Source organism: Anolis sagrei, chromosome 3, assembly GCF_037176765.1.
Source record: "Anolis sagrei isolate rAnoSag1 chromosome 3, rAnoSag1.mat, whole genome shotgun sequence".
Lineage (NCBI taxonomy): Eukaryota > Metazoa > Chordata > Lepidosauria > Squamata > Dactyloidae > Anolis > Anolis sagrei.
Window position 1 is genome coordinate 89,025,303 of NC_090023.1, and position 20,430 is coordinate 89,045,732.

The 20,430-nt window shown below is 41.9% G+C and overlaps 1 protein-coding gene across 2 annotated transcripts in view; it reads left to right on the forward strand.

The window, feature by feature from the left end:
- The first annotated feature begins 9,576 nt into the window (after positions 1-9,576).
- Positions 9,577-20,430, forward strand: part of ADGRG2 (adhesion G protein-coupled receptor G2) — an 80,917-nt gene continuing 70,063 nt past the window's right edge. For both annotated transcript variants that reach the window (XM_067466782.1, XM_067466783.1), the window contains exon 1: positions 9,577-9,751. The gene's annotated coding sequence lies outside the window, so the exon portion shown is untranslated. The remainder of the gene's footprint in view (positions 9,752-20,430) is intronic.

Consider the following 20,430-nt stretch of genomic DNA (forward strand, 5'->3'; position numbering starts at 1 on the left):
AGCACAAGGGTTTAACCCATTGAGCCACCAGGGGCTCCTATAAGAAAGATAATGGGAGTGAATATGGGCTATCTGCCTTTGAAAATACACACACCATACTTAGTTGCTTTTCAGGATAACATTATAAACTGTAGCTATTGTGAAAACTGCAATTAATGTTAATCTCAAATGTGTAACTTGTGGCAACACCAGAGGGAGAAAGAAAAAATAATGATGTATGCCAGAAACTGCTGTGGTTTCATGCTAGTGCTTTTTGGTTCACTTGGAATGCCCTGCAAAGGGATTTTCTAGTATCTGAGAGTTTAAGTAAGAAAACAAAGTTGTTAGCATAAGCTTTTGCTAGGTCTACTTCCTCTTGCATGATGGTGCAAGGTACTACAAGATCCCTTTACATACCAATACTTCAGAGTAACACAGCTTTGCCTTTGAATTCTAAACCCATTAGAGCCCCATCAAATGTGCATGTTGTGTTAGCTTATAAGAAGTTGCAGAAATAGTCCATTTGCAAAAAAGAAAAGAAATCCCACCTCCAATCACTTTGTTATGCAAAAAGTAGTGGATTTATCTTGCTCCTGAAAGTTCGAGCAATAGTTGATGTGATTGGCAACATCTAATTATTCCAATATCAAAAAGAAAGACTAAGTCTGAGGATGTGTAAAAAAAAACCCTTTATTTACCAAATAGCCAATTTTAAGAAATATTTTTAATAGCCCTTATATCTTGAAACTCAGAGGTGTAGTTATCTGAAAGAACTTCACCTCCAAGTAAGCCGGTTTAGATTTCAGGACAGTTCACATCTGCTCACCTATGCCTAGCGCTAAATCTGACTGAGTCCAGAGATCATGAAGAAGGAAGATCTTCTAAAGGTATGGCAGCTTGGAAATAAACTCCACTTTATTCCAGAGGCTATGGCATTCATTTTATTTGTGTGGCTTATTCCTATGAAAGAGTGTATACAACCTAAGGGTATTGTTGTGTTGTTTATTCGTTCAGTTGCTTCCAACTCTTCGTGACCTCATGGACCAGCCCACACCAGAGCTCCCTGTCTGCCGTCACCACCCCCAGCTCTTTCAGAGTCAAGCCAGTCACTTCAAGGATGATGTCGAGCAAGAATTTAGGGGTCTTTGCCAGGACTCAACAAGGAGAGTCCGGAGCCCTGGCGAGACAGGTGAAGCACCCCAGATTTTTCCCTAATTTTTCCCAAATAAAGTCTCACCAAGTTGAAGAAAAGCCACTGAATTGTCTTTATTTCATCCCAGCTGGTATGGATGTCAAACCGCAATCCCTTGCCAAAGTCGACATGTTTGGCAAGGGAGAAAAGGGTACATTTTATAGAAAGTACAGAGTTGTCAGATTCAAACTTCCTGCCTCCTGCCCCTCTGCCAGCTTTGCGCTGATTGGCTGGAGTCATCAGCTGGAGGGAGGTGCAGCTGGCTTAGGCGCGCCTCAGCCAGTGGGGAAGCCAGCGCTGCTTCGGCTCCTAAGCCAATGGGAGTCGAGGAGGTGGTACAAGCGGGAAAACAATGAACCGAGAGGAAAATGAGTGGATTAAATGGAACTCAATGGTTTGTCCGATGGCCGGTGATAATCCAGAGATTCCTCAAGATGGCCTGGTATTGTCCAGTAGTGATGAAATATACAAAAGTGGCTGGCAGGGCTGCCCAACCTTGATAATCTTCAGTTCAGGATACGGGATCAATTGATGCCATCTCTGTGTGCGTTTCAGCTGAAAGTGCAAGACAAAGAGTGAGGCGGATGGGACATCCTGATCTTCCCTGAAGGCAGGATGTCCCATTGTTGACAAGTGACCAGGTTCACCATGCGGTGCCTTCCTGGGCGGTCATGCTCCAAGACCCAGGATGCACCATTGTTATTATCATGCAATAAGTCTTTGTTGAAGTTCTTAAGTCAATGGGGAATTTATCTCAGGAAATAGGAAAGAATTTCCCAAGGGTTTGTCATGCTGGGGTCACGAAAAGGTGGCTTTCCATATTTTTATACATAGACTCATATATGGGTTTCATAAAGCATGCACAGGGGAAAAGGGGGAAAAGGAAATTCATATAAACCCATCCCACCCACCAAAGTTCATAGAGAGTCCAATATCGTGAAATCATATAGTCCCTAAGTCATGAAAGGGAGTCCATGGGGCTTGGGGAAAGAGTTCCAGAAAGTTCCCAAAAGTTCTTAAAAGTTGGCAAAGGTTTATAAAAGTTGCAAAATCCACAGGAGGCAAGTTGGAAAATGTGTCCCAGAGTCCATAGAGTTCTTATGAGGCGACTGCCAGCGTTGGAGATCAAGATCCATGGAGAGAACTACAGATTCCTGCTCACCAAGGACCCACCGACATCTTGGGGATCCTATGGGGTGACCGTGACAGTTTCCCAGGATCGGCAGACTCCCTGGGCACCCACAAAATGGTGGCAATGAGGCAGTATCTTCAGATAAACAGCTGGGCTCCAGTTTGAGGTTTTGGAGGCAAAAATGGTTATTCCCGGGGCAAAGGACAGCCATTAGTCTTAGAATTCTCTGCGGAGAAGAATGGCACCAACTTTGGAGCGATCCATTGACTTGCGGATATGGGGGCACAATGGGTTTCCCTATCCGTGGTTCAGAGGAGTGCAGTTTTGGCCTCCCTGGGACATGAAAATCGCATCCCGGGCAGGCCGGCAGCCATCTGCAGCCTGGGAGAGGAAAGGTTCATGCAGAGAAGAGTTTGGAGGCAGTAAAAGACACAAAGTAGCACTATTGAGAGGAAAAAAGTTACAAATGATTGATACTTTATTGGGGGGATTAGTTACAATGTTAGGAAGGGGAAGAAAGTGAAGTAATAAGAAGACTTCTGGGTTGCAGTTGCTGCTGTGGCCACCTTCATGGAGGTTGGCCCAAGTGGGACAATAGAGAACTGAGGAACTTGTTCCTGCAGGTCAGATCAGCTTGAAAGCAGGGAGTTCTGGGTTCGAACTCATTGATACCATCCATCCATCTTGTCCTTGGTCGGCCCCTCTTCCATTTTCCCCAGCATCATTGTCTTCTCCAAGCTTTCCTGTCTTCTCATTATGTGGCCAAAGTACTTCATCTTTGCCTCTAATATCTTTCCCTCCAGTGAGCAGCCAAGCATTATTTTCTGGACCTAAAGGTGAAGGCCTGGAAATACACAGTATCTTGATCTATATCTCCCAGCATCATCCAGTCACTATACTTACTGGCAATGCTTGCTGGGTAATTCTGGGTGTTGTCCATTGTTTCAAATCAGGTGGTGAAACAGGTTTAAAACTAGCTTTCACAAGTGTCTGAATTGCATTTAACTGCAGAAGCAGCATTTTCCTCCTTCCCAGCCAACCATGGTTTGGTGTCTCTGTGTTTTCTTTAAACTTTTCAATTTGGGAAAGATGGAGAACCTATTTGTTAACAGTGGAGAAAAAGAAATTAGTCACCATAGGGCCCTTCCAGACAGACTATATCCCTGGATCTGATCCCAGGTTTTCTGTTTATCCCAGATTATTTGGCAGTGCAGATTCATATAATCCTGTTTAAAGCAGAAAACCTGGGATCATATCCTAGGATACAGGGCCTGTCTGGAAGGGCCCATAGTGCTATTGGGTTGGTATATGGAAAGGGAATGTTACAAAAATATGAATGAGATTGAACAATCTGCAGGACTTCAAGGACTACTGACGTACACTCCTTAGGGGTGTAAAAAATAACCAACCCCAGGTGACAAATCCACTACGCACACAACTGCTGCACTTATGTGGAACCGTCCTTTCAATATTTAAAGACGGTTCTCCTTTCAGGTTCTCCATAACCATCTTCCCTGCATCCTTCATAGTACTTTACATATATGTAATATATATGCAATAATATCACTCTACTGCTCTTGGTCTTGTTCTATAAAGCAAATTTATTGGTCCTAGAGGAGTTTTAGAATCACCAGGAATGCACTGCAGAAATTTGAACTGAACTGTCCTACTTCTTTCTCCTTGGATTGTTTATTTCCAAATACCGTATTTATTCGGATCTAATGCTCAACATTTTTGGCTAAATTATCTTGACAAAATTCAGGTGTGCACCATACAGTAATCTTAGAGCTGAACCAAATCAAAAGAGGAAGGTGCTTCAGGAGCTGCATCTGGAGTTCCTCTTTGAGGGATGCCATCTCTAATTAAATGGCATGGGCTCAATGCTATGCAATTCTGGGATTTGTAGTTTGTTGAGGCATCCACATTCTTTGGCAGAGAAGGCTCAAGACCTTATAAAACAACAACCTCCATGACTCGATAGTTTTAAAACAAGGGAAATAAAATAAATGTGTGCATAGATGCACCCAAAGGTTTCCTTTCCATTGCTGGAAGCTTTGGTGTTCTAACACAATTGTTCATAATGAAGGAAGTCTAAGCAGGCAGAAACTGTAATGCGCACATTTTTTGGCCAAATTACAGAGTACACTTTTTACCGCTACACATTCCATTCAGCAGCAAAGCCTTTTTTTGTTTCAGGGTTTTGAAAATTGAGGTTTCATGGTGCATTAGGCTTGAGTAAATATGTGTATACAGGCAGTCCCCAAGTTACAAATAAGATAGGTTCTGTATGTTTGTTCTTAAGCTGAAATTATATATAAGTCAGAATAGGTACATTTTAAGTGTAACTTCAGCCAAACACACACACACACACAAGCTTTGGACAGCATAGGGAAGGGTTACCCCTGTGGTGCTTGTTTCGCTGTCTGTACCCCTGTTCAGAAGATTTCACCTCACTTTCTGTGCATGTGAGAATTGGAATTTGGCTTGTTGTGGAAACAAGGATTGGAGATACAGCTTCAGTGGAGACACCTTTCCCCATGAGAACACTTTCAGGCGTGGATTTCCCTTTTGAGGGGCAGATTTCTCTCACTTCTTGTTGTCTCATCCCCGTTCTTGGAAGCCCTGGTGGTGCAATGGACTGCTGTTGGCGGTTCGAATCCAGGGAGCGGGATGAGTTCCCACCTGTCAGCTCCAGCTTCTCATTCAGGGACATGAGAGACACCTCCTACAGGATGGTAAAACATCTGGGCATCTCCTGGGCAATGTCCTGCAGATGGCCAATTCTTTCACATCAGAAGCAACTTGCAGTTTCTCAAGTCACTCCTGATGTGGGAAAAATAACCCTGTTCTTAATTATGAGTTATTTGTAACTCAGATGTTTGTAAATTGGGGACTGGTGTTTTATGGAAATTGTTTGATTATTGCTGCTTTGTATTTCAGCATGGAAAAATAAAGTAATATGCAGTGTATCTAATGGAGTTGTTCCTCACTTTCTTAAAAGCAGAACAGATACTTCTACTCCCCCCTCCCTTCATCACTGTAGCCTTTTTTAAAAAAAAGACTTCATAGATGACATGCAGTTCTCCCAGAACACATCTTAAAGGAGATTATAAAATGCACACATGCATGCACAGACACAAACACAAGTTGCTATGGTTTCTTTCACTCACTTGTGAACCACAGGATATACATATGTGTGACAGCTCCCTCGAGGGGTTAGTCTTTCGTTCAGGAATTAGAAAAGCATACAAAGGATTTATATTGCAAATCCAATGCATAGATCCTCAGGAGAAAGTTCCATTGTATTCAAAAGTGATTCCTCTCGTTTGAAATATGCATAGGATATGACCAAATTTTAGTAACAGAAATGAATGAAACTGGCTGGGTGGGAAAGCAAAGAGAGGTGCAGTTAAGAAGAAGTAAGCTGCAATAATTTTAAAGATAAATGCTAATAGGTTTTGATGCACTGAAAACTATGCAGCAAAGCAAGAAACTCAGCAGTGTTGTTGCCTTCCATGTCAATGGGACTGTACATTTGCAGACTTCAGGACCAGGTTTTTCTCTGAAAAGAGTAATAGGTTCAGCAGCTAGGATACTTCTTTCAAAGTCTGGGCTAACGTTCAAAAAATCCAACTGAAACCAGAACTTTGTGATTATAGAACAAATGGAGAAATATGCACTATATATGAGAGAAATATGCACTATATAGGATGGCTGCCAGACTGCTGTATATGCAGAAATGGAAGGATGATCCTATTACATGAAGATTGGTTAATGACATCGTATGATCCTGCAGAGATGGATAAATTGTTCAGTAGTTTTAAAATGAGATGCCTTTTGAGGGATCATTGGGTGAAATGATCACCATTTTTTGGAAAATTGATATTCATAACCATTGGAAAATGGCATTCATAGCCATTTGGGAAGACCAGGAACCCAACAACCCAAGACCAAGAATCTTTTGGAAAGGTGTGACCTTGTTAGAGATCTTAACCTTTTGTAAACTTTGATCTTCCTGAGAAGAGTTAAAAACTCACTTGAGTCAACCTTCTCCTTAGTGGTAAATATCCACCAGTATTCATGCAAGGCAATTAGGTTTCTCAGTTGCTAGACTGATATACCCAGATGTCTCTTTGAACTGTTAGGAACAAAGATATGTCAATGTACAAAAAGAGTTATTTCAGAAGAGTTATTTCAGTTGCCCAAAAAACATCTACTCTCCCTTAAAACATCTTGGTTTAAATCATGCTCTCAAGGGACCAAAAATAAAGTAGCCTTTGTTAAAAGTAACATAGGAGGTTTACTCAACATACAGGTATATTGCATATCAATCCAGTTACAGATAGGTTTTGAAATAGTTTCTCTGTGCAGATAACACAGGGCATCATTCTTATAATCAACAGTCCAAAGTCTAAAGCATCTCTCCAGTCTGAGAGTCTAAGACCCGTCGCAAACTAGGCTCCTGCGGGAGCAAACTGTGCCAGCACGTCCCTGACGTCATGAGACTCCGCCTCTCTCCCCGCCCCTTTCGCTGCCTCTTTCTCCGTGCCAGAGTGGTTTTTCCTTTGCTAGGGCAGCATTGCCAGCGTACTCTTGTTGTTGAATTCTGTCAACAACGAGAGTACGCTGACAATGCTGCCCTAGCAAAGGAAAAACCACTGTGGCATGGAGAAAGAGGCGGAGAAAGGGGCGGAGAGAGAGGCGCAGTCTCATGACGTCAGGGACGTGCTGGCACAGTTTGCTCCCGCAGGAGCCTAGTTTGCAGCGGCTCTAATGCAGGCATGGGCAAACTAAGGCCCGGGGGGGCGGATGCTGCCTCCCGGGCACTTACCTCAGGCCCCCCTCATCTTTCCTATCCTCTTGGCATAAGGATGAGGTAGCCCACCACATCCTTATGCAGAAAGAATGGGGAAGGAAGGCATGCAGCAATTGAGAGCCCGCTGGAACTCTCTCAGATATCACCTGTCTCGTCCTACTCCTGGCATAATGCCAAGAGGACAGTCCAAAGAGCGAGGGGGAAGTACTGCAGAACAGGACTGAGGCAGTTGCTGCAAGTCTCGTTTTCCTCCTGGTATAAGGATGGGGTGAGCAGCCCCATCCTTATGCCAGGAGGACAACCTGAGGATGGCCTAGCCTTGGCCTCACCCCCTGCCCCAACCTCTTGTCTGCTTGAGGCAAGTGTGAATGTTGCAATTGGCCACCTTGATTAGCACTGAATGGCTTTGCAGCTTCAAAGCCTTGCTGCCACCAGCCTGGGGGAATCCTTTGTTAGGAGGTGTTAGCTGGCCCTGATTGTTTTACGTCTGGAATTCCCCAGTTTTCTGAGCATTGTTCATTATTTACTGTTCTGATTCTAGAGTTTTTTAAAATGCTAGTAGCCAGATTTTGTTCTTTTTCATGGTTTCTTCCTTTCTGTTGAAATTGTCTGTATGCCTGTGGATTTCAATCCTTCTCTGTGTAGTCTGACATGGTAGTTGTCGGAGTGGTCCAGCATTTCTATGTTCTCAAATGATAGTCTGTGTCCAGGTTGCTTAATCAAGTGTTCTTTCTCCCACCCTGGACATTCCACAGATATATAAATTTCACTTGCCTAGTTTACAACAGACCTCACAACCTCTGAGGATGCCTGCCATAGATATGGTCGAAATGTCAGGAGAGAATGCTTCTGGAACATGGCCATACAGTCTGGAAAACTCACAGCAACCTTGCCAAAACTTTGTTTTTGCGGGACTTCCTGCGGCACATTTTGCTATAATTTTGCAAGGAATATCTCATAGAGTTTCAACCAATTCAACATAGTCTGTGGCAGCCACAAAAATGAAGTTTCTGGAGTAGAACAACTACTTTCAAAGTAAGCACTGCACTGAAGGGGTCGGAAGGAAACTGAAATAACACAACCCAGGAACAAAAAATGTTTCAAATTTTGTTACATAGTGTCATTTATTTATTTATTTACAGCATTTATATTCCATCCTTCTCATCCCGAAAGGGACTCAGGGTGGATTATGATGTACATATACATAGCAAATATTCAATGCCATAGACCAGGGGTCCTCAAACTATGGCCTGAGGGCTGGATACGGCCCTCCAAGGTCATTTACCCGGCCCTCACTCAGGGTCAACCTAAGTCTAAAACGACTTGAAAGCACAGAGCAACAACAACAATCCTATCTCATCAGCCAAAGCAGGTCCACACTTCCCATTGAAATACTAATTATTTTATATTTGTTAAAATTGATCTTCATTTTAATTATTGTATTGGTTTTTTTAGTGTTTTTTGCACTAGAAATATGATATGTGCATAGGAATTTCATTACTTTTTTTCAAATTATAATCCGGCCCGCCAACAGTTTGAGAGACTGTGACCTGGCCCTTTGTTTAAAAAGTTTGAGGATGCCTGCCATAGGCACACAACATATATAGATAGACACACAGAGACTATCTAACTTTCCAGCTTTCATGAGGGTGTTCTGGCCACCAGGGGAGCTGTCGCTTCGCCGTCCATTGGAGACACTGATAGAATACTTCCTTATTCTTTGCTCGCTTGCTTGCTTGCTGGAGATTTTATGGTATCGTAAAATAGTTAAGTTAGCCTCCCCGCATAAGTGGTACCTAAATTTCCTACTTGACAGATGCAGCTATCTTTCGAGCTGCAAAGGTCGACAGCAAGCTACACAATAGTCGGAAGCTCACTCCGACCCGGGCTGGCTTTGAACTCATGACCTTTCAGTCAGTAGTGATCTTAATGGAGCTGAGTCCCAACCAGCTCTTCAACTGAGATGGCCCCGTGCGACAGAATGGTGGGAGTTGTAGTTTCCTGAGGCAACAGCACTCTTTACCATAGAAGACAAAAGACCTTGTGAAACTACAACGCCTCAGGATTCCATGTGCGGTTGATGTCAAGCTGCCTTAATTCTGCAGTGGAGATGCACACAACCCGATTTTAAACTATGAGTTTACACTGGCCTTTTACTTCTATGAATGAGTTTCATGTGTTTTGATGTTATGGGACTCCTGATCTTATGCGCTTTAATGGTTTGATATGGGTACCCCGCCTCGAGGCTTGAGGAAACGCGGGCAAGGAAGGCTACAACGTGCTCCTATGGATGACATCCCTGCCTTTGGGTTGTTATTCCCTTTGTTGTGATCCCCATCTCCCTCCCTGCCTGCCTGCCTGCCTCCCACCCACACACTCCTTGGCTCGCCTTGCCTTGCCTTGCCTTGGCCAGCCTCCTCCTCCTCCTCCTCTTTCTCTTTCTCCGCCTCTCTGGCTTCTCCTGCCGCCGCCTTCTGCGGCACTAGCCGGGTCCTTAGCCCGCGCTTCCCTTCCCCTCAAGAGGGGTCTCCCAAAAGCGGGACGAACGCGCTTTAACTCGCCAGCCCGCCCGGCAGCCCTTGGGGCTCTCTCTGCCTTTAGTCAACTCTGCCTGGGAGCTGGGCGCATTGAGGTAAGCGGGAGGGTTTGCTTCCCCAACTCCTTCTCTCTCTTTTTCTCCTCTCCTTTCTTTCTTGGGGTCGAGGCAAAGAGAAGGGGAAGACCTCTCTCTTTTCTTTCATCCACTGCCCTGGCTCCTTGCAGTGGGGATTCCCAGGAGTTGTAGTCTGACAACCCTTCTCTGCCAAACTACAGGATCCAGCCTTCCTCTTTCCTAAACTTAGGGTGCATATTCTACACTATGGGACTGATGCAGTTTTGAGGTCAATTCCACTGCTGTGGGGGTCCTGGGAGTTGTAGCTTGGCAAAGGTCTCCAGCCTCCTCTGCCCAAAAGTGTTGCTGCCTCCCCAAACTACAGCTCCCATGATTTGTATAGCAATTCAAAGAGGTATCCAAATGCATGCCTTTCCATTCCTAAACGTAGGGTGCATCTACACCAGGCATGGGCAAACTTGCGCTCTTCAATTATTTTGGACTTCAGTTCTCATCATTCCTAATGGCCTCAGGTCCCTTCCTTTTCCCCTCTCCTTTCTTCCTTGGGGTTGAGGCAAAGAGGGGGGAAAGACCTCTCTTTTCTTTGATCCACTTCCCTGGCTCCATGCAATGGGAATTCCCAGGACTTGTAGTTTGACAACCCTTCTTTGCCAAACTACAGCTCCTAGGATCTCTTAGCATAGATCCATCCTTCCCCTTCCTTTCCTAAACTTAGGGTGCATATTCTACACTGTGGTATTGATGCAGTTTTGAGATCAATTCCACTGCTGTGGGGGTCCTGGGAGTTGTAGCTTGGCAAAGGTCTCCAGCCTCCTCTGCCCAAAAGTGCTGCTGCCTCCCCAAACTACAGCTCCCATGATTTGTATTGCAATTCAATGAAGTATCTGAATGTATCCCTTTCGATTCCTAAACTTAGGGTGCATCTACACCAGGCATGGGCAAACCTAGGCCCTCCAGGTGCTTGGAGTTTCAACTCCCATCATTCCTAACAGCCTCAGGCCCTTTTCTCTCTCAGCTGCTTAAGTATCAATGCCATACTGTAGATCAGGCATGGGCAAGCTGGGTGTTTGGAACTTCAACTCCCAGCTTAAGCAGCTGAGGGAGAAAAGGACAGGGATGAAGGCTGTTAGGAATTATGGGAGTTGAAGTTCAAAACACCTGGAGGGCCCAGGTTTGCCCATGCCTGATGTACACTATGGGATTGATTGAGTTTTGACACCACTTTAACGCCCATGGGCCAAGGCTATGCAATTCCAGGAGTTGTAGTTTTACAAGGTGTTCCGCCTCCTCTGCCAAAGAGTGCTGGTGCCTCCCCAAACTACAGTGCTATTGATCCATCTTTTCTCTTTCCTTTTTAAAACATAAGGTGTGTCTACACTGTAGGGTTTATGCAGTTTTAACACTGCTTTGACATCAATGGCTCCATACTATGGGATCCTGGGAGCTTAAGTTTTACAAGATCCAGAGCCTTTTCTGCCATAGTGCCTCCCCAAACTACAGCTTCCATTCTTCTGTAGCACAAACCCATGAACCCATGACAGTTCAAATGGTGTCAGACTGCATTGCTTCCACAGTGTAGATGCACCTATGTTCTCTAGGCTGCAATAAAGAGAAGATGAATGGGACTGTGAAAGCTTCCCCTCAAAGGATTGCTGTGCATTTTCCGGGCTGTATGGCCATGTTCCAGAAGCATCCTCTCCTGACATTTTGCCAACATCTATGGCAGGCATCCTCAGAAGTTGAGAGGTTTGTTGGAAACTAGGAAAATTGGGTTTATATTATCTGTGGAATAATGTCCAGGGTGGGAGAAAGAACTCCTGTCTCTGGAGGCAAGTGTGAATGTTGCAATTGATCACCATGATTAGCATTTCCAACAAACCTCGCAACCTCTGGGGATGGCCGACATAGATGTGGGTGAAACGTCAGGAGAGAATGCTTCTGGAACGTGACTATATGCCAGAAAGCTCACAGCAACCCAGTGATTCTGGCCATGAAAGCCTTCAACAACACATCTTCTCTTCAGAGTTTGGCCTTACAATAGTTTCAGGTGCTGGATAAAAAGGGAATGGAGAGAAATACGAGGAGGGCAGAATTGCACCAGTAGGCTTCCTTGGGAAGCTTCTTTCTCTTCCCAGTTTTTAAGGCTCAGATCTGGAAATCCTTGTTCAGTTTTTCCATCAGTCTGATGATGGAATTAAAGGCAGAAAAAAAGAAATGGGAGCCTAGCCAGGAATCAGAAGCTACCAGTCGACACTTTAAACATCCAAACAAAACTCAACACTCTAAGCTAAATCTGCAAAGAGATCTGCTTTCGTTGTAGCTCTTTTGAAACTGACAAACCAAAGTTGGTGGCGTAGGTTTGCATAGATGCATCTGTGGAATGAGATGTGGATAAATAAAGCATAATATTTACACAAAATAATTCAATACAAACATATGGAAATAATAATATTAGGTAATAAAGGGAATAGATTGGGCTTGAAATAACTCAGGGTGCATCTGCACTGTAGAATTAATGTAGTTTAATTGGCACCACTACTCAATTCTGTAAAATCATGGGATTTGTAGTTTTGGGGAAGCACCAGCACTCAAATCAAGAAAAAGCTTCATGAGCACCATCACTCCTGTTTATGTCCCCCCAGCAACAGCAAGAGTATCCCGCTGGGCAGCTAAACCAGGGGATCCCAATTGAGTGGCCCCCCATGAGGGTCTTCCTCCAGGGGCAAACCAAGAATGGGCCACTTGGAAGTCCCCAAACAGACTCAAAGCAGAGTGGGCAGATCAAAAGACAACTTAGCAAAATGGCACTATCTGAAAGAATCCCCCACCTTGCGTGACTGTGGAGCAGAACAGACAACTCTGCATCTGTATGCTTGTCTGCTTTGCCCTGCCTCATGTACAGAGGAAGAATTGTTGGAGGCTACAGACAATGCCATTGCTGTTGCCCATTTTTGGTCAAAAGATAGTTAGCCACTTGTGCTCCTTCTATTTTTATCAGTTTTATGCTAATTTATGCAATGCTTTTGATACAAAATAAATAAATAATACCAGTACTCTTGGGCAGAGAGGCTAAATACCCTGTAAAACTAAAACTCTCATGGTTTCATAGCATTGCTTTATGATAATTAAAGTAGTGTTGTACAGCATTAATCCTACAGTGTATATCAGGCACGGGCAAACTTTAGCCCTCCAGGTGTCTTGGACTCCAACTCCCACCATTTCTAACAGGGTGTTAGGAATTGTGGGAGTTGAAGTCCAAAACACCTGAAGGGCCGAAGTTTCCCCATGCCTGATGTAGATCCACTCGTAATTTCAGGTGCTTCCCTTTGTATACTGGTGTTCCAGACTGTTAACAGGCTTATGAGGTTGAATTGTCCCACCAAAATAAATCAAGGAAAGGCAGCTCTGTCATGTAAATCTGATTAACAGGTGTAATGATTGTTTTCAGCCTACTAAAAAAAACCATTTGAGTAAGACATATCAGGAAATGGGATGCATGGTGCCCATTAGAAAGAATACTGTTGCCATCTTTGTAATTCCAATTTAATTTAATGCCTCACCTCTCTTTGCTCTTCAGAGATAATTGAACGTTTGTTTGGTGATTGTTGAAAGTATGGACTTTCCACTCTTCCGGAAATAAAGCCCAGAGGATTAGTGGATCTAATCTGTGTTACTGACTTTGATAGCATGCCAGATGAAATAAAAGGCGAATAAACAGAGTAACATTGATTTCTGCTTTCACATTACCACTTAACATCATGCCTCAAGAAGTCTAGAGATGATATATGCCTTCTTAGCAGTGTTTGCTAAACCTGGGTAAATACGTTCTGTGGTCTGGTGTAACCATTTGAAATAACTGGAAGTATTTTTTCACTGTGGATTCTAATAGGTCAGCTTGCACTCATTAAACATATTATATACATGGGCAACAATAGATGCTATAAATTTCAATGGGACACAATTAAACATATAAATATTGCAGTCCTAACCCCCTTTCTAGAAATTTAGTCTCCTAGAATTAATAAGCAGATCACTCTTCTACATCAGTGTGGACATACAGTACAAGTGCTTATTTTTGACAAGATTGAACCCTAATTTTTTAAAAAAATGCAGACAAACAAAACAAGAATACTTTCATGTTGATTTCAGTTAAGAGGGTGAGCTGTCATCTCCAATTGAAATGCATGAGACATACCATCTATTCTGTGCACCTTCGTGCAAGAATTAGTCCAGTATAATTTAGTAGATGTGTTTCCAGATATGGGTGCATAGCCAGGATGGGAATCAAGTAGCCTTCCAGATTTTGGATTGCAACTTCCATACTTTTCCACAATTAGTTATGCTGGCTTGGGCTACTGAGAGTATGAAACATCAGTTGGGCCCCACGATTACCACTCTACTTCTCTAAATATTAGGACAAGAATGTATAACACAGTGATACAGCAATGGTATTTTATCTTGAAACTTCCTAAGTACAGGTTGAGTATCCCTTATCCAAAATGCTTCAGACAAGACATTTTTTCAAATTTCAGATTGGTTCCAGATTTTGGAATACCAGTATTTGCATATACAGTAGAGTCTCACTTATCCAACCTTTGCTCATCCAATGTTCTGTATTATCCAACGCAGTCTGCCTCCCGCCCAGATCCACAGCTGTTTCAATACATTGCATTGTTTTGATGCTAAATTCGTAAATACAGTAATTACTACATAACATTACCATGCATTGAACTGCTTTTTCTGTTGATTTGTTGTAAAACATGATGTTTTGGTGCTTAATTTGTAAAATCATGATGTAATTTGACATTTATAAGGATTTTCCTTAATCCCTCCTTATTATCCAACATTTTCACTTATCTAACGTTCTGCTGGCCTGTTTATATTAGATACATGCATAATGAGTTCTCTTGAAAATTGTACCCAAGTCTAAACATGAAATTCATGGATATTTCATATACAAGTTATACACATAGCCTGAAGGAAATTTTATACAATATTTTAATATTTTTGTCCATGAAAAAAGTTTGTGTTCATTGAGCCACCCATCAGAAAGAGTTCCCTATGTCAGCAGCCCATATAGAAATTTTCAGATTTTGGAGTATTTCACATTTCGGAAGGGATGTTCAAACAGTATTGGCAAATGTGAGGTAGATAATGTTGAGCAAATCCATTGAATGAAATCCTGGTATTGAACATGTGATGTGGAAAGGTTTCTTTAACACCCTATGTTTCTGTAAGATAGAGGTCTTAAGAATACTTACATCATGGAGATCTATAATATTGAATTCTCAATGAGAAAGAGTGTTTATTATTATGTCTTGTATTTATAGGATATTTTCTCTCTCTTCTAAATAGGGCTGTGTCACGACATAGCAAGAATACTGGAATTGTCTATGATGGTTAAATCACAGACAATTCAAGTACTCAAATATAATGATATGACAACAAACTTAGCTTACAAGAAATTACATTTGGTGGCCATGGAGTGATGCCTGGTCCCAAGTTCTCTAAGGTATATATGGTGTATCTACTCTGTAGAATTAATTCCATTTGCCACCCCTTTAATTGCTCTGTCTCAATGCTATGGGGTCCTGAAATTCGTACCCTGGAAAGGTACCAGCAGAGAAGACTAAAGACCTTGTAAATATGCAACTGTCACAATACCATAACATTGAGTCCTGTCAGTTAAAGTGCTGTCAAACTGCATTAATTCTGTAGTGTAGATGCACCCTATGTAATGACCAGTGCTTTGAACTGAAACTGAAAATTGGTAACCACAGAAGAAGGTGTCATAACAGAGAAGTTGTTCTATCTTACTTCCTTTTAAGAAAATACTAGAAGTCTACTTACTTTCTACTGTTTATTCAGAAATAAGAAATCTCTGAATGGCTTATGTGCGCTTACCACAGGATGTCCGTGAAACCATGGCAGAAGGACTCATAATGTTAGTCTTTTAAAATTTTGAAGAAGTCACATTGCCAATTCTCAGTACACAAGTAGATAATAGGTAGAACTAGTAGTAAATAATATAGATAGCATGGGTGGAAAAACAGGTTTTTCAGTTTGTTTAAGGATAAGTTTCTCATTTTCATAAAATGTAACACAACTTCACTTCTTATGAAAGAAAAAGAAATGATATAATAGTAGAAAGAATGTAGGTACAACCCACATAGGTCGCACCTTAAAAGTAAAGTATTTTAAGCCTTTTAGCTTCATTGGGGCAGAAATAAATGCTTGACTCTATCATCAAAATACAGTACACCTTCCATATTTGCTAGGGATCTCTAGCTCTCCCAGCATGATTCTTTGGTGAACCTCCGGCAGAAGTTGACTATAGAGTCACAGTGGAGGATCTATAGATTCCTAGAAATAATAATAATAATAATAATAATAATAATAATAATAATAGCAGCAGCAGCAGCAGCAGAGGGAAATAGGGTTTTGGAAAGGATCTGGGAAGGGATCTGGGCTGCGAGGAAAGTGAAGAAAAGGGCTTTTCACTGCAAGAGGGGGAGGAGGAGGAGCAGGAAAGAGGAGGGAAAGCTTGGGGGTCAAGAGGGGGGAGGAAGGAACCATGGAGCCTCTTGGAGTGCTTTGGAGAGCCCCAAGGGCTCTACGGAGCACACTTTGAGAACTGCTGCTCTATCCAAGAAAATGTGGAAAGTGATAAATTTTGACTAAATGTGCCATATATGCTTAGAAAGTATATAGTACATGAAGTGCATGTATACAAAGCTGGAAAGAGATTAGCCATGCACATATAGAAATGTATTTATGATTTATTTTTACTATACAACATACCACACAGAAATACTGATACACAAGGTGGGAAAAAGCAAACAGAATGGCATAACTTGTTTTGGCATATTAAAATAAACACGGTCTATCAAGCTTAGCCCTATGGAAAAATGGAAGTAAATCCCGTATAGTTGGTAGAAAATGCTCTTTATTGGAGAAGGTAATACCATATTTACTTGAGTCTAAAGTGCCATTGAATCTAATGCGCACCTCAATTTTCAAAACCCTGGTACCCAAAAAAGTATTTGCCATATTATGCAAATCTAATGCACACATTAATTTTGGGAAGGAAATTAAGTAAAAAAAGGTGATCATTAGAATCAAGTAAATACAGTACTTGTATTTGAGCATGGTTGCTCCAAAACAAGTGTTGATCAAATCAGCGGGATTTTCATTAGTGTGGCTATGTACCACATATACTCATATATAAGTTAACCACATGTATAAATTGAGGAAAGGTTTGAGGGCCATTATGGATTTTTATATGACACATGGATAATAAGTCAAGGCTCATTTTGCAGAGAGGTAAAAGTGCCACTGCCATTTTTTTTGCTCAGGCATTCCAAGTCCTACTCAGAGAAGGGGTGGTTTCTTTTTCAGTTAGAGTTAAAATGCAGTATTGCCATTCCCTTCTCTAGTCAAAAGTAAAGAGCTTAATGTGTCCTGGAAGAACCTTTAAAAAGCATCAACCCTCTCTAGTCTCATCAGTGGCCTGATGCTGCTTTGAATGCTGGTGTGGGAAAATGGTGGCAGTGGCAGCTCTTTGGCACTTCCCCTCAAAGCAGTGCTGAGAGAGTAGAGGGGATTAGTAGTTCTCCAAGAATGGACTAAGCTCTCGTCTTTCATTACTCTGCACAGAGAAGGGGATGGTCCACTTATAAAATATGTATATAAGTGCTAACTTACAATATTTGCATTGGCCTCTGGATAAGTTCACTCAGGTTTTAGGGGTATATTTTTGACAAAAATTTCTAGAGTTACACATGAGTATTATACAGTAGTACCAAGAAAGAGACAGCAGGCTGAAATACACTATCAGAGCTCTACTGTAATATTTGTCATAGCAAGAAATACAATTCCTTCCACATCTGTTCTCTCCTAGCATCTTCTGTGCTAGAGTTTAATGGATCATGTGGACAAACAGATGCATTGTAAATAAGACAGAAGCTTATGTCTTTCAGCATGTTATGTTCATAGAAACATAGAGTTGGGACAGACCTCATGGACCATCCAGTCCAACCCCATGCCAAGAAGCAGGAAAATTGCATTTGAAGCAATCCCTCCAGATGGCCATCCAGCCTCTGTTTTAAAGCTTCCAAAGAAGGAGCCTCCACCATACTCCGGGGCAGAGAGTTCCACTGCTGAACAGCTCTCATAGTTAGAAAGTTTTCTAAGAAGGACTGAACATGGTTGAGCAAAGGCAGATCTGTTGATCTCAATGGGGGACTTAGGGTCAGCTTATTGCATATCTCTATTTAAGTTCTCAGCTTTAGCAGAATTATGTCCTGATTTGCCAGCTTATATTTGAGCCCTTCATGTCACGTCAAGCATTGAGTTGTCTTGTATGTGGTTTGGAATTGAATTTGACACAATGTGTCATCCGATCATTCCTTTTCATTTCTCTTAATATCTTGTATGTGGCTTGGGATTGAATTTGACACAGTGTGTCATCTGATCATTCCTTTTCATTTCTATTAATACTTACTGGAAATATGTATTTCCTTGGTCCAGCTTTATTGTATTTTTTTTTGTTTCTGCTGTATTACATCGCCAGCTGAAGCTGGAGTCATTGAGAGGCAGGTAGAAGACTTCTCTGTTGGACATGTCCATCGTTTTGGATCTGTGCAATGTTTGTCCAATTTATAAGTTTGGACTGTAGGAAAGAATTTCCTTCCAATGGTCTGGGACAGTGTTTCTCAGGTGCTGGTAAACAGGGAGGGATTTCTGGGAGTTGGAGTTCAAAGCACCTGAAGGAGCAACGTTTCAGAAACACTGGTCTGAGGTAATAGAGACTATTGCCCAACAAGATATGGAGGTCCAAAGGTTCCCCATCCCTGTGTTAGGCATGTCTGAAGTTTTTAAACAAAAGGTTGCTTTATGACATTTTAAAGGGGAGTTGAAGGGGGAAAGGGAGAGGTGGCATTATTCAAATTTCTAAGAGGTAGGTCAGCAAGGGAGAAAGATTGGACTTCTTTAAGGAAGGAGGAAATCTTATTGTGACTAAGGTGATCAACTTGGAGCTTGGGGTTATGGGGCAAAGTTCCTGGGCAGGGAAATATTATGCCGTAGAAGGCAATAAAGGTTACATGAGGTTAAGGTAAGGATAAAGAATTTTGTTGCACTCAGGATCATATAGAAAGTCAGTGTGGGGATTTAAGGAGTACCTAATTATATGGGGATGAGACAAATTTTAAATACACCTCTGCACATTTATAACATATGTGCAAACTGTGTCCATTCCCAGAGATGTCTGATCTGGCCACTGTGGTACATTCCTTAATTGCATCCCATCTGGATTACTGTAACACACTGTATGTGGGACTGCCTCTGAAGAGTGTTTGGAAACTTTGGCTGATCCAAAGAGCTGCAGATAGACTGCTAACTGGGACTAGCTAAGGGGAGGAGATAGCTTTGCAACAGCTCCACTGATTGGTAGTATGTTTCCAGGCACAATTCAAAGTGCTGGATGATGGTCCTCCAAGTGTAGTGTCTTGGTGGTGGGTCTGTAGGTGGCTGTGGAGCCCTATTCTTGATCTGCATGTTTTCCCATGGTGAAGCCATCAGTTTCCAGGTGGAAGACGGTCAGGGTTGGCTTAATGGGTTTTCCTCTTGGTATGTCTCTTTGAATTTTGCAGCACTGTTGGTCACAATCTGACCTCCAGTTAGAGCACTCAAGGGCCAGGGCTCTCCAGTTCTCAGGTCTCTATGCTATAGTTTTTAAGGTTGGCTGTAAGCCCATCTTTATATCACTTTTCCTGTCCATCAACATTAAGTTTCCTGTTCTTGAGTTGGGAGTATAGTAATTGCTTTGGGAGACTGTGATTGGGCATTTGGACAATGTGGCCAGTCCAGCGGAGTTGATAGCATAGAAGCATCACTTCAATGCTTGTGGTCTTTGTTTCTTCCAGCACGCAGACATTGAAGGAGCTTCTTTCCCACAGATTCTGCGGACTGAACTAAGCCTGTACCAGGGAGTGAAGCTTATGGTATTAAACAGGCTTTTTACTGAAAGTAATATTTTCTCAGTGATGTGACAGAAAAGAAATACACTTTTATCCTTATAGCACTATAGATTTCAAAATTAGCTGGCTTTGAGGTTATTGATTTATAAATTCTAGGAATTTCAATTATTTGTTTCAGGCTGGTTTTAGATGGCTTGCAATTGATTTCTGTGTTTTAATTTGTTATGATATTTTAAAAGGGTTTGCAAGTTTATGTGGTTAAACTATTTTGATGTTTATCCTTGTTGTCTTAAATTGTATCTCAAATTGAATTGAATTGTGGTTTTATGCTTGAATGTGTCTACAACTCATCGGGCAGTATCCAGCAACTTTGATAAGGGACTGAATATATTTCAAGAAAATAAATAATGTTTCAAATAGGTGAAGTATGAAATGCAGAGGAAACAAAGATAAAGCCATTGTAGCGTGTGTGAGGGAGAGAACTTGGGAGGAAACATGAAACATTTCTCTTCTTAATATACTCTTAATATATTGAGTATGAAATGATGATGAATTATTTAATGGGAAATATCAAAGAGAAAGCTGATGAAGTGGGATTCTATACAAAAAATTCAAATACAGTAGTAGGATGGATGTTATCAGTGCTTATGTGTCTGGATACTAAAAGCCAGAAGAATTTAGTGTATAATGGGCAAAACAACAAGAGGTCAGGAACAA